The sequence below is a fragment of the Lynx rufus genome, unplaced genomic scaffold (genome assembly GCF_022079265.1).
Source record: "Lynx rufus isolate CCGP_SWC_20201006 ecotype Redwood Valley unplaced genomic scaffold, mLynRuf1.p SCAF_3, whole genome shotgun sequence".
NCBI lineage: Eukaryota > Metazoa > Chordata > Mammalia > Carnivora > Felidae > Lynx > Lynx rufus.
In genome coordinates, this window is record NW_025814845.1 from 107,721,382 (window position 1) to 107,734,676 (window position 13,295).

Here is a 13,295-nt window from a genome sequence, read left to right on the forward strand (position 1 = left end):
AGGATGGTTTGACATATTGGTCCGATGATGTACTTGAAGACATGAGGTTCTTTTCACCTTTCTTCTCTACCATGTTCTGTTTGATTTTATGTTCATAGTTGCAAGAAGACTGTAGTAGATTCGGATGAAATATTAAGATACAAAAATACCCAGTGAAATAAGGATTATCTCTTTCCGTATTCTCTATGGAGACTTGAAACTCCTTATAGGACTTTTGTTCACAATTCATTTGCCAGGATAGGGTTGTATGCAAATCACTGCCCATGGGAATAAGATTGCCATATTGGCTATGATAAATCATTTAGGGTGAAAAGATGTTGGAAAGTCAATCACAAAAATCACCTTAATTGTGCACTGTTTCATTATTCTGATGTAAATTGCCATCATATGCATAAATCTTAACATAAAAATACAAGCTTCTGAAGTTCTTATACTTACATGGAGAGGCAAGAGGAAATCTTGCACTCTGGATTAGCACCTAAGTAGCTTCCAATTGATAAACAAAAGAATCAAAACAAAATAAAAATTTTGTTTTATCTTACCCCATGTAGTTGTTAATTATGCATGCCTCTGTTTTCTCTACTAAGGTAATCTCTTCATGTCAGAAAATACATTGAGTTATCCACTTCCCACAAAGATTTGAAAAGGCAAGATGTTGACCGGTACATCAAAATAAGTTCATTTCATTTAATTTCAGAATTTGCACGTAAGAGTAGTTGAAAACCTCAGTTTACATCCTAAAAATTTTAGTATTTCACTATCACAAATAAGGAGTTGAAAAAGAATTATTAGACATTTGAAGAAAGCCTCTAACATAAAAAAAGTCTTAACAAAGAAAGGGGAAAGGGAGAATTTGGGGGAAGTAGAGAATATTTCATAAACAGAAATCTCAGAGAGAAAATTTTTAAGTATTGCTGTATGAAACAACATAGGATTCTATAATAAAGGACATATTTAAAAACAATTAACTCTGGACATTTATTGCTAGATACAAAGATATAGTTAATGAATATTTCCAGAAAGTTTAAAAAACAAAAGGTAAGGAAAGCTATAAGAAAAATTTGTCAGTTTAAAGGATTCATAAGTACCAATATCTAATAACAGGAATTTCAGAAAAATATAAGAGAAAAAAATTGAAATTTGTATTTAACAGTCATGCAAATTTCCCACAATTGAATAATAGTCTCCAGAAGCATTCAAAGAGTATCCACAGCACTGACTGGAAAAAAAATATCTATACCAAAACCAGTCATGTTAAAATTTCAAAAAAGTGGATATAAATATCCTAAATTCTTAAAGGGGGTTAAAAAAGAAAACAGGTCACCTATAAGGACTCATGATACAGAATGCCCCTATACTTCTCACTGGAAGCTAGGAGCATGTGGGATAATGTCTTCAAAATTCTGAGACAAGATAGTGTATACATCCTGCCAGACTACCAATCATGTGTGAAGTTTGTAAAAAAGATTTTTTAGATATTTAAGGTCTTGATGCACATACATATCCTCAGGAAGCTACTGGAGTTTGTGCCCTGAATAGTTAGTTGAGTGAGAAAAACAAGAAAGGGAAAGAGTGGGAACACTGGAAAGAGGGCTTTCCCACAGAAGAGAAGTGAAAGGAATTTGCAAGATGATGGGCAAAGGAAGGAAGTCCCAGGATGACCAGTAGGCAATGAGTCTAGAGACCAAATGGTTCAGATTCATGCTGGAGGACAGAGGACTTCAGGAGGAATGCCTCCAAGAAAAAGTTAAACTGAATGTGAATGTGTTTAGGTCCTTTGAGAACATATTTAAAGATTGTTTGAAGATGAACTAATGATAGCCACACTGAAAGGTGACCAAATGAAAAATTAAACTCTAGAGCTACAAAGAATTGAGTAAAATATGAAATGTAATTTTAATAAACTATGTGGAATAGTCTAAATGGCTTAGCTGTGAATAATATTTACATAGTCACAATAATGCAAATTCTATTGACTTAACCACTAAACAGTAACAACCTGACTTGTATCATTCTATTGGATGAAAGTGTGTGTGTGTGTGTGTGTGTGTGTGTGTGTAAATATATGTATGTTATTGCATGCGTTTCTGTAATATGTGCTTTGGTAGAAAGAGAGAAGGGTAAAGCCTAGGGTTTCTCTTCTATTGTCCATTTTGGGAAGCCCATAGATACTGTTTATGATTGAGTAATCAAGAGACAGTTGAATACACATGAAATTTAGAAAACAGAGGTAAATAACAAAAGAAACAGCTAAATGTTGAACGTGATAACTCTGGGGACTGATAACCGAGATATGGAAGAGTAGAACAAGAAAGAGACTGTTGTTTGGTACAAGATTCATTAAATTATTGAACTCTTTCAACAATAGCTGGTATAATTTTGATAAAATGAAAACTAAAGAAACAAATCAATAGATAACTTATTCCTGAAAACAAAAGACAAGCTTGCATTTATTAGTCTTCAAGTAAAGAAAGAGAATGTCTGTGGAAGCAGTGTTGCTTTTAATTGGTCAATTATTTTGTACCTATAAAAAAGCATGTCCCGTGCATGTATAATCTCTTCAAAAATCAGTAATGTGATACAAAAAGGAAAAAAAAAAGAAACCCGAGTACTCCTGTGATATGTAATAACGCCCCCCAAACATACATCACTTTAATGAAATAATGACTGAAATATAGGCACAAGAGACTGGGCAAAAAATAGATAACAAGTATGTATGGAATACTTTGAAGAAAATGGTATATAATAAAGTTCTCTCTTTCCAACAACTAAATGTTATTTCATTATGAATATAACATTTAGCAATAGGGAATAAATATCAAAATTAATCTTTCTTCAAAAACTGTTACTGGACAGTTGCTTATCTTCATGGCTTTCTGTTAAATAGAAACAAGTGATGCTCCATCTTCATGATTTCATAACTCAATTTTTTAAAAAATTAACATTTTCAAGACATTCATTTTTTTTATATTATTTGTATTCCACCAAGGGAGTTTGTAAATAGAACGTGTATCTATCCCAGGATAGCAACTACCTAGTAAATAAGTCCAGATGTTTCGGATAACAACTTTCCACCTGCATGTCTTTAGGATTCCTTTGCCTTCTTCCTCTCTACCTCCCGCCAAGTTCCCTTCTGTCATATCTTATTTAATGTAGCAGATGTGGGTTAACTAGAGATGTACAACAGCTTTTTAAAATCGAACAATTACAGATTTTATCAGCATGGTAATAAAAGTTATCATGTCTTTGAAACTCAAAAAACCATTGGGTGCTAGAAAAGATTTAAATAAGTTTATAATTCTCACATTAAGATTCAGTGGTTTTTCAAAAAATAGTTCATATGACAGCTGCAAGAACTTCGGAAGGGGGATGGATTTTTCTTCTAAAATACATGGTCCAACCTAAACTTAATTGCTGCATTTGAAACCAAGTAGGGTTAAAGAGATAGGGAGGTTTGGTTTCCTGAGTGACATAGAGACAGCATTCAAAGGCCAAAGAGGTGTCCTATGTAAAATAAGGAGCATGCCTTTCTTTAAACAATTTTTAAATGTTTATTTTTGAGAGAAAAAGAGCATGAGCAGGGGAGGGGCGGAGAGAGAGGTAGACACAGAATCAGAAGCATGCTCCAGGCTCTGAGCTGTTGTTAGTTCAGAGCTTGACACGGGGTTCGAACCCACAAACTGCAAGATCATGACTGGAGCTGAAGTGGGACGCTTAACTGACTGAGACACCCAGCCACCCCAGGAGCATGTCTTTAGGAAATCCTGTCCTGTTCAGATAAAGGGAACTCTAGTAATATCTTGAATGTACCCAATGACTGATCTATCCTTATGCAGATGCAATAACCATGGTTCTGTATCACAAGCTCCCTTCCGTGCGTGATGCTCTCTCCTGTGCCAAACTACTGAAGGAGAGAAAAATGATTATGCTATATATCCAATTGATTCTGCCTCTCTTGTGGAGTGTGTCAAATAAATTGCATTTTTCCTGAGCCCATTTAGATGGAGTATTATCCTGCTGTGTTCTTTTGGATCCTGTACAGATTTCTGATTGCTGAATTGTAACACTAATCATAATAATTATCTATGTAATAAGTTCACAATATGAATTGTTACAGATGGTCACATTTTCTATCACAGAGCAATCAAGCTTATTTGTACAATCTACTTGCTCCTAGATAAAACAAAAGGCAACATGTAAGTTTCTGTATGTTCATCACACATTATAAGTGGCAATTTAGGTCTAGTACATCAGAGAAAATGAGAGATGATAAGAGAGAGTGCTAAAGAACTTTTCAATAAAAGCATATTTGGATTTTGCTATTAGTTTTACAGATATTATCATTATATATCCAATTAAATACTAAAGATATGTTGTGTTTTTTCACAGCAAGCAATTTCTTTTCTCCTATCTAGAATCTGAAATTCATTTTGATGAAAGAAGACATGCAAATGAATTATAATCCAAATATAATAACAATATAAATTATTGAAATAGATGTACAGCATATTTATGACCTTCAAAAAAATGGTCTTCTAGGATTGATTGCAACTGGAAACTATTTGCCCTCTGTCACTTTAACAGTGACATGTGGTGCTTTAGCTGATGAGCCAAATCTGGTCTCTGTTCACAGGTAATATAAGAACTGAAGAGACACTTTGCTGATACTAAACCTTTGTTTTTGTTTTCTTGTTGCTGTTTCCGAAACATGACCCATTATGCTTTCTACTCCTATGCCTAAAAAAAAATTAATTGCAACAAAGGTAAAATTACTTTCTGACATTCATTTAAAATGTCATCAAAATCAAAGGAGACTTTTACTTTATGAGGGTAAATTCATAGAACATACTTGAAAAGACTATCCACCTCAATTACTTGTCCTATGCTATCTTATATCTATTCATAACCAAATAGAAACATATATACACACATAGATATGTTTATTCACACATATATATTCATATATACGTATATACACACATATATATTCATCTGTAAAGTCAGTTTTACCCCATTTGTATGCCTTTTGAGTTCCTTCTTGGTTTTATTAATGATTTAATTTTTAGCCACTAAAATATACTAATCGATCCTGGAATAAAAATCAAACATGATTTTTGCTTAGGAATTTCATATAATAGTCACCATTATATACTGTACTATTTACACTGTATCCTCAGTATTAAAGTAATTTTTAGAAATGGGGTGCCTGGATGGCTCAGATGGTTGAGTATTCGACTTCCGATCAGGTCATGATCTCGCAGTTTGTGAGTTCAAGCCCCACGATGGGCTCTGTGCTGACAGCTCAGAGCCTGGAGCCTACTTCGGATTCTGTGGCTCCCTCTCTCTCTGCCCCTTCCCCCCTCATGATCTGTCTCTCTCTCTCTCTATCAGAAATAAACATTAAAAAATTAAAAAAAAAGTATTGACAGTATACTTATTCAGCAACACTTTAATTACACATATGACTTAATAGTTTTTAAGCTGAATATCATAGACCCATATGAATAGACAAGCAATACTTGTGTTACTTGAGAAGTGAAGGGTTCAGATATTCTTCAGAAAATAAAACATGCAAACTGGACATTCTCCTTCAGGCTTATCTGATGGTTTATCTAATTCATATTAATAGATTATAATTGATAGATATTAATAGATAGCTAGCTTATTAATATTAATAACATAGCTTATTAATGGATTAATAAATAGCTAATGCAATCTTTAACTTTCTCTTTTTTTTTGAGGTACAATTCTGATTTATTTCCTAAAAATATGATTTCCTCCTTATTATAAAGAATGAATCTTTACATTTCTTAACCCTCTAATTTACAAGCCAAAAAATGAAGTAAAATAATTAAAATAAAATAAAATAAAGTAATGAAATAATAAAATAAAGAAAACTGTTCTCTGGGATAGCCAGAAGACATCAATTAATTCATTTAAACTCCAGGAGAAAATTACAAAGATAACAAACATTATGTTCCTTTTGATGCCTGGAAGATTGTTAACTGAATGATTTAAAAATGTTCAAATGTAAGTAAATTCAAATGCAACATTATTTTCACAGGTATTGAAGGATGCATAAGGAAGTAAAAGTCATGTAAGGCAGGGATTTCCATAAATACATATTCGCGCTGATTCTCAAGGACATGTCTCCTTCTAAGACATTTATGTTACATAAATGATTTTTAGGCTTACCTACATATTTATCTTGTTAGTTTTCAAGAGTGAAAGTTACAAACATCTATTTTGTGCTTATTTAGCTATGTATTGTGGCAAAAATGCTCTCTTTGGATTATTTTATTCAATTTTCACAACTTCATGAAGAAGTTATGAATATCATTCCCATTTTCAGTTCAGCAAACTGAGGTGTAGTGCCATTACTTAATTTACCCTACCTGGGTCATTCAGCTGGATCTAAATATGTTTCTTTCTCATTCCAGAGTCAAATATCTTAGATCTTAAACATAGTTATTTTCAAGAAAAGTATTCAATGGTATAGACATACAGAATGCTCTATAAATATCTTTTCTTACAAAATACTACTTCCAGATTCTAGGTGTCAAATCAAGTTAAAATTATTACTGACATTAAATTCATGTTTGTCAAAGGTTTAAGTCATTAATGATTGAGCTAGTAAGAGTAAAGCTTTTGCAAAGAACATTTTGAGTAACCAGGTGTTTATGGGCATTTAAAGGGCTAGAACTGGCTAAGGCCCAAGAGAGCAGTAAAAACCCAAAACTGGAGGTTATTTTTTTCTAATGGACATCATTTACATCTTTACTAACAGTAACAAGTTAATGTGTAACTTCCAGAGTCTAAGCCCTTAATTAACAGTAAAAGCCAAACAAAAGCATCCTCCCTAGAGGATGAAATAATCTTTGAGTGAGCTCAATAAATAATGTCTCTGCAGTTTCTTGGCCTTATTTGCATATTTTCAATAATTTTTCTTTACCAAATTATCAACCCAATTCCTGATGATTTGCCTGAAGCTCTGATGTCATTTCTACCCTGAGGCTCCTTTATCACTCTCTTCCTATTTCTGCCTTCCTCACTCCCTCATGTTGCATAATTTCCTTAAAAAGTATGAGTGTAGGTTTTTCTTTCTCACTCCTCTTTAGCACTCTGAAAGGCCTTTAACCTGAGATATCATTTGTAAGAAAAAAACCTGGAAAATATTTATTCATTATGAGGTAATAATATTTGAGGTAAAATATTTATACTGTGAAAATAAGTATCACTCCACTTTTATTTCTTCTACTTTTGAAATAGATAAATAAATATTATTTTTTATATATTGGCACCTTTGCTTCTAGTCTCTCTATATCTAAGCTTACCTTTTAATCTTTTGTATTTCTTTGTTATTTCTTTCCTCAGAATATTCATATATTATATATATAATATATGTAATTATATATATATGATTGCATGATTATATATTTATATATATATTACATATTCTGTTGATTTTTTATGTTTTTCTTCCTTTGTTTTATCTTGGTAATATCTTCCCTTTTTCTTTTAGTTTGCTTTTGTTTGGCTGACTTTACATTTGATAAATGTGTTTTAATATTTCTCCTTTTAACAGAATCAGTAGTTGTATGTCTCAAGGGTCTTGGCTGTTTGTACCTGTGAGTTCATTTTCCTTTAGGAATATAAACTACTCTGTCTTTCAATGCTTATGAGGGAAAGGCAGACTCTGTCAACTCCAATGTGCTAAAGGGATTTTGGGGGATGAGGGATAGATGAAGTCAGTCCCAGAGTGGAAAATCCCAGGCACCAATAAACCATTAGTAATGACTGCCTCCATTAAACAAATCCTTAGCTAAATGCCTTCCTCCTTTACCTCCTAAGGAGAATCAGCATTAGGACAGACAATTCCTTACAGTAGTTTATAATCTGCCAATCCAAGGAGTTTGGGGATGGTGTGGGGAAGTGGATGACTAATATATCCCCCACCTTTTTGTGTCAGCTTTCTATAAGCACAGGGCTTCTGCGCTATTCTAATTTTATTCTTGAAGACACCTACCTGTACCAGAACTCTGAGTAGTCACTGGGGTTGGGCAGGCACTCTTTGCCCCAAGATGGTTCTAAGGGAGAGGCTGAAATAAGTTGCATAGGTCTCTCCTATTTGCTGTTCTCACAGGTCTCTCCTTGCTCAGTCAAGAGCTCCCCCTCACAGGTGACAGTTCAAACTTCTTGCTGTCACGACAAGATTTTCTTACATTATATTTCCAGTTCTTTGATTTGTTTCTTACTTTTATTGTTCAAGTCATATAAAACTTGAAATAATACTTTTTCTCACAATACACAAATTTATAATAGAAGCAAGCAACGTAAAGTGAAAAACGCTCATAGTTCAAATATAAATACTTTATTGTAAAGTTTCTGTGAAATGAAATAATAGTTCTATTATTGGAAATGTTTCATATTCTTATAGGCATTTCTCTGCAGTCTTTTTTAAGTGTGTTTCATGAAGTAAAAAGAAAACCTAAATACCTATCAATCTTGATTTTTTTTAATAGTGGCTATAACTGAATTATCACTTGGTAATGTTCTATTTTTCAAGACAAGGAAATACAGCAAGAATCTTTAACATTTATTTAGACCTAGTTGAAAGGTGGCATGAAAATAAGGCCTCTCATCTCTTCTTGAATGATTTCTTATTCAAACTCAGCTGGAGTTCTGAAAGCAGAATGTTCTGCTTTCTTGGCTCTCCAGTCAAGGGAACCTTTAATTTACTCTGCTTAATAATAAATCTAGGAAAACCAGTTATGACAAATATGTGATGGTGTGCCTACTTGAATAGTGCACAGCTTTCAATTCTGCCGTATTGTATATTCTCCATTCATTGATTTATTTCAGGCAAAAATATGTAAAACAATGGGTAAATGACATATCCTTGGATCGATTTTACATATAGTTAAGCTTTTCTAAGCAATTTTAGGTTGAAATTTTTCTTTATTGTTTGTGAGGGGTCACAAGCGAGCTACTTGGTTATTGTAATATGGAGCTCAGAGCTTAGGTTTTGTGTATTAATTATTTTGCAAGATATTATTATAAATTTGTGTTTTTTTTCTTTTGTGTTTAAGTTTTAAACATGCATGGCATATGGTTATCTGAAAACTGATACAAGTACTTGTGATTTTTCACTTGTGAAAAAAATACTCTAAAAGTAAATTTTAATTCCGGGCACCTGGGCAGCTCAGTCAGTTGAGTGTCTGACTTTGGCTTGGGTCATGATCACACAGTTGGTGAGTTTAAGCCCCACATTCGGCTCGCCGAAGTCAGTGCATAGCCCGCTTAGGATCTTCTCTCTTTCTCTCTGCCCTTTCCCTCCTTGTGCACACACTCTCTCTCTCCCTCCCTCTCCAATAAAAATAAACATTACAAAAAATGAAATTTTAATTTGAAGAGAAACTCTATGTCCTAGAACATGACAGAAAGAAATCAGTAATGTGATTCCATGGAAATAAGTTGGGGAATAAATTCCATTTGATGTGTGAGATGATTCCTACTTACTTTGGAAGAATTAATGATTGCCATCTGTAGGATCACAGTCACTGTGTATCAGGATGCTACTCTCTAGAGCACTAGTTCATTGGAAATACTGATGTGACTTCTTGATTTATTTACAATAGCACAGGATGTCTTTCTTATATCACCTCTGGCAGAGGCAAAAAAGGACTGGAATGAAAATGGTTTAACGCACAGGTGCTTCAACTACCATTGTGCTTTTGTATTTCAAGTTATAATACATGTCCTTAACTCAAATCCCATTTTTCACATAATGTAATAACAACACTGCTGTTACATGGTGATTGGTATTATAAAATGTGCTGTGAGATAAATGTTGTTATTATGAAAATCCTATTAGCAAGTCCCTATGTACTGTACATGCAGGGCAGATTGATTAGCATACACTCTGTAGTCACTTTCCTGAAAACAGTTTTACCAGCCATGAAATACTATGCAATAATGCCATTAATAAATGTATCTAATTGCAGTATATAAAAGTGAAATGTTGAATGGCTTGAAATGGCTCCTGTGAATAGTGAGATTATTTCAAGTAGATGCACTGAGCAACGCACACGCTGTATTCCCCCTTTTTTATGCTGCCACATGTCAAGTAATAGATCATTAAAGTGCATAGTCAGACAGTTAGGCTAATGAGAAAATGTAGGTTCTTACAAAAAACTGTCAGTAGATGGCAATGTGACTGTTTTACAAGGCATTTTTATTCCATTTGGAACTAAAAACTTGAGATCATTCACATTTGCTACCTAAATTACTGTAATTTTCCCCAAAAAAGGGCTCCAAGAGCCATTTTAAACTATTCTTTAAATAATTGATAGTTACAAATGAAAAGTCAAGCCTAGAATTTCCAAAATGATCAAAGTTGTTTTAATTTTCCATTGGTCATGGTTGAATAAAAATAATGTTACAAAACTATACCATCAATAACCAGGGACTATGGAGGCTCATTTCAAACTAAGGCAATTTTAGAAAATCCATACTATGCTCTCAAGCACTATGACCAGCTATGGCCCACTGGTAGACTTTTTCTTACAAGACTCAGGAATAATGTTGCATTGAAAATTTTATTTTGGTTTGTTTTCATCTTTCCTTTTATCCTTTCAACTCTCTTCTGATCCAAATAAATCACCTCTATTGTTTTTAGTGATGTTTTATAGAAGTACTCACATAGTAACGTACCATATTAAATATTCCTAAGAAGTCAAAGCTTCTTAGGGTGTCTGAATATACTTCAAGAGGCCATGGCTTCTGAATTCATTGTAAGTTATAAAAACCAAAAAAGGGTAAGATATTCTGGAGAGAAATTCTGGGACTTGAGTTTTGGCTAATGTGGAAATTACAAGAAAAGGAAAAAATATGTTAAAATTCTTGAATAATTCCACCAGAAGAAACAGAGATATTATTCAGCCCCACAGAATGATTTAATTGTATTGGGCCTTAAACCTGTGATTCCTTTTAGCGTGTATGAGGGTAAAGGAAGATAGAGTGTCATGAATGGAATTCTGTGAATGGGCAACTGGTACAACAGGGAAACACTGATTAGCACTAATCGGTGAAAAAAATATATGGTTACTTGCCATAGTTTAACCTCCAGGAGAGTCAATTAAATTATATGGGTTGCCATTTTATTCATAAAATGAATGAAAATAACTTGCAATATCTAATGTTTCTTCAGCTGTGATTAGTGAGTGATTGAAACTCTAGCCTCGCTTTTGCTCCATATTGATTAGCAAGACATATGGATCTGATTCAGTCTACGATCAGTGAGACCCTATTTAGAGTCCATCCTAAATGAACTTAGAACTAATCAGTTCACATATCAGAAATTGGGATTTTTAAGGGCTGGATTCTTTCTTTCCATAATTTCCTAAAAGAAGTCTTCTTGAATGTGGCTATTGAAAGTCCATAAACCACAAAGGATCCTTGGATCCTATCTATAAAAATAGATATATATTTAAAGAATAATTTTGCTAGTGTTTAAAAGTAGGGATTAATATCACTTATATAAATATACAATTTAGTATTAACATATATTGAAGAAATAAGGGAGATAGTAAACTTGCTTTGATTTTTTATTTTATAATTTGAAAAAGATCAGTAGCTCTCACTTATGATTTATTTTGACAACCTTAGTAGTAAGAACAAATATAAATGAAAAAGAAGAGGCTTGGGGTGAGTGACTGGGAGGCTCAGTCAGTTGAGCAGCTGACTCTTGATTTCAGCTCAGGTCACAGTCCCAGGGTCATGGGATTGAACCCAGCGTTGGTCTCTGCCCTGAGCATAGAGCCTGCCTAAGATTCTCTTTCTCTCTCTCTCTCTCTCTCCCTCTGCCCCTCTCCCCACTTGTGTGCGCTCTCTCTGTATCTTTATAAATAAATAAATAACCCATCCAACCAACAGGTTAATTCTCACAGTTGAAAATGGGGGAGGAAACTACCTTCCCATTCTTTTTATCAGAGCATTTACCTTAGAAAACTTGCAGCTGTGGTATGTTCTCATCTCCTTGATATGTATATAAATTTTTTTCAAGACTTTTGGTCAGTTGGCCTGTTGTAACCGTTATGACCTAAGAGTCTTTCTCAAGAACCTGCTAGCCATCTCTTTGGAATGCTAACATCAAGGAAGATAGACCTCCTATCTCAGTTTCTGTGGGGGATAGGAGACTAAATTCATGGTGGTCACCTTGTTCCAAGATGCAAAACTACCTCTAGTCATAAAGGTGAGAAGTTTGTTTTTCTTCTAGATAAAGCTAGTTAGCTAATACAGTTGGTCACTCCAATTAGCAAAAAAAGTTAGGTTGAATTATATGTGACAAATGGTACGGTCAAGTCCTTTTACCTGAAGACCAGTTATTGTTTATCTTGAACAATGTTCATGTAATGGGTTGTGTCTGTTTGGCTATATAAAAGAGTGAGATATCTTTTTGTCTTTGCATACTCTTAGCTGATTGCCTGAGATGCTCATTACATTTTGGTGTAATGCTTATTCAGTCATTTTTTTTTTCTCTACAACCTTTGTGGAAAGGATTTCTAAATTGGGAGATTTTGTTTTTAATTATATTTCCCCAAATGTATTTAACCAGAATTCAGATTTAATTTTCCTGCTTTGGATGTTCTTTCTAGCAACTCAATTTAACATTACATATTTCTCTGAGGAAGAATCTGATTTTTATACTGGTTACCAATTCTTATTGATATAGTTGCAATTTATCTTCATGATGGTTCATTCTTCATTGAAAATAATTGTGCATCTTATATCATGCCACTTTCAAATAAAGCAATCAAGCAATACATAAAGAAGAAAGCTATCAGAGAAAGTATAATAGGTCTTAAAATAAGGAAGCAAACACTTTCAATGGACTGAGCCACACCCCAAATTATGTACAGTTTCTTTTAAAATAGAATCTTCTTTTCAAAGAAAACATAAGGCAGAGACTTTTGGATTTCCTTTGGAAGCAGACATGTTAAAATAATTGAGAGCCATATATATATTTTGAAACATCTTTCTTTAATCATTTGTTTTATTGGATATTTCTCCATCTGCCAATATCACATATATGTGAGTGAGAAAACTTGTTCTGGAAGGTGACACTTTAATAATTATTTTTAAGTCAAATGCTTGGATAGAAGGTTATACATCTTCAATTTTGCAAGATTTTGTTAAAAACAAATTAAAATACAAAAATATAATTTTCCTTTATAAAAGTCGTAAGTTCCTTCTAAAAACATAGATTTTTCTTACTATAATAAATAAAAAATAAC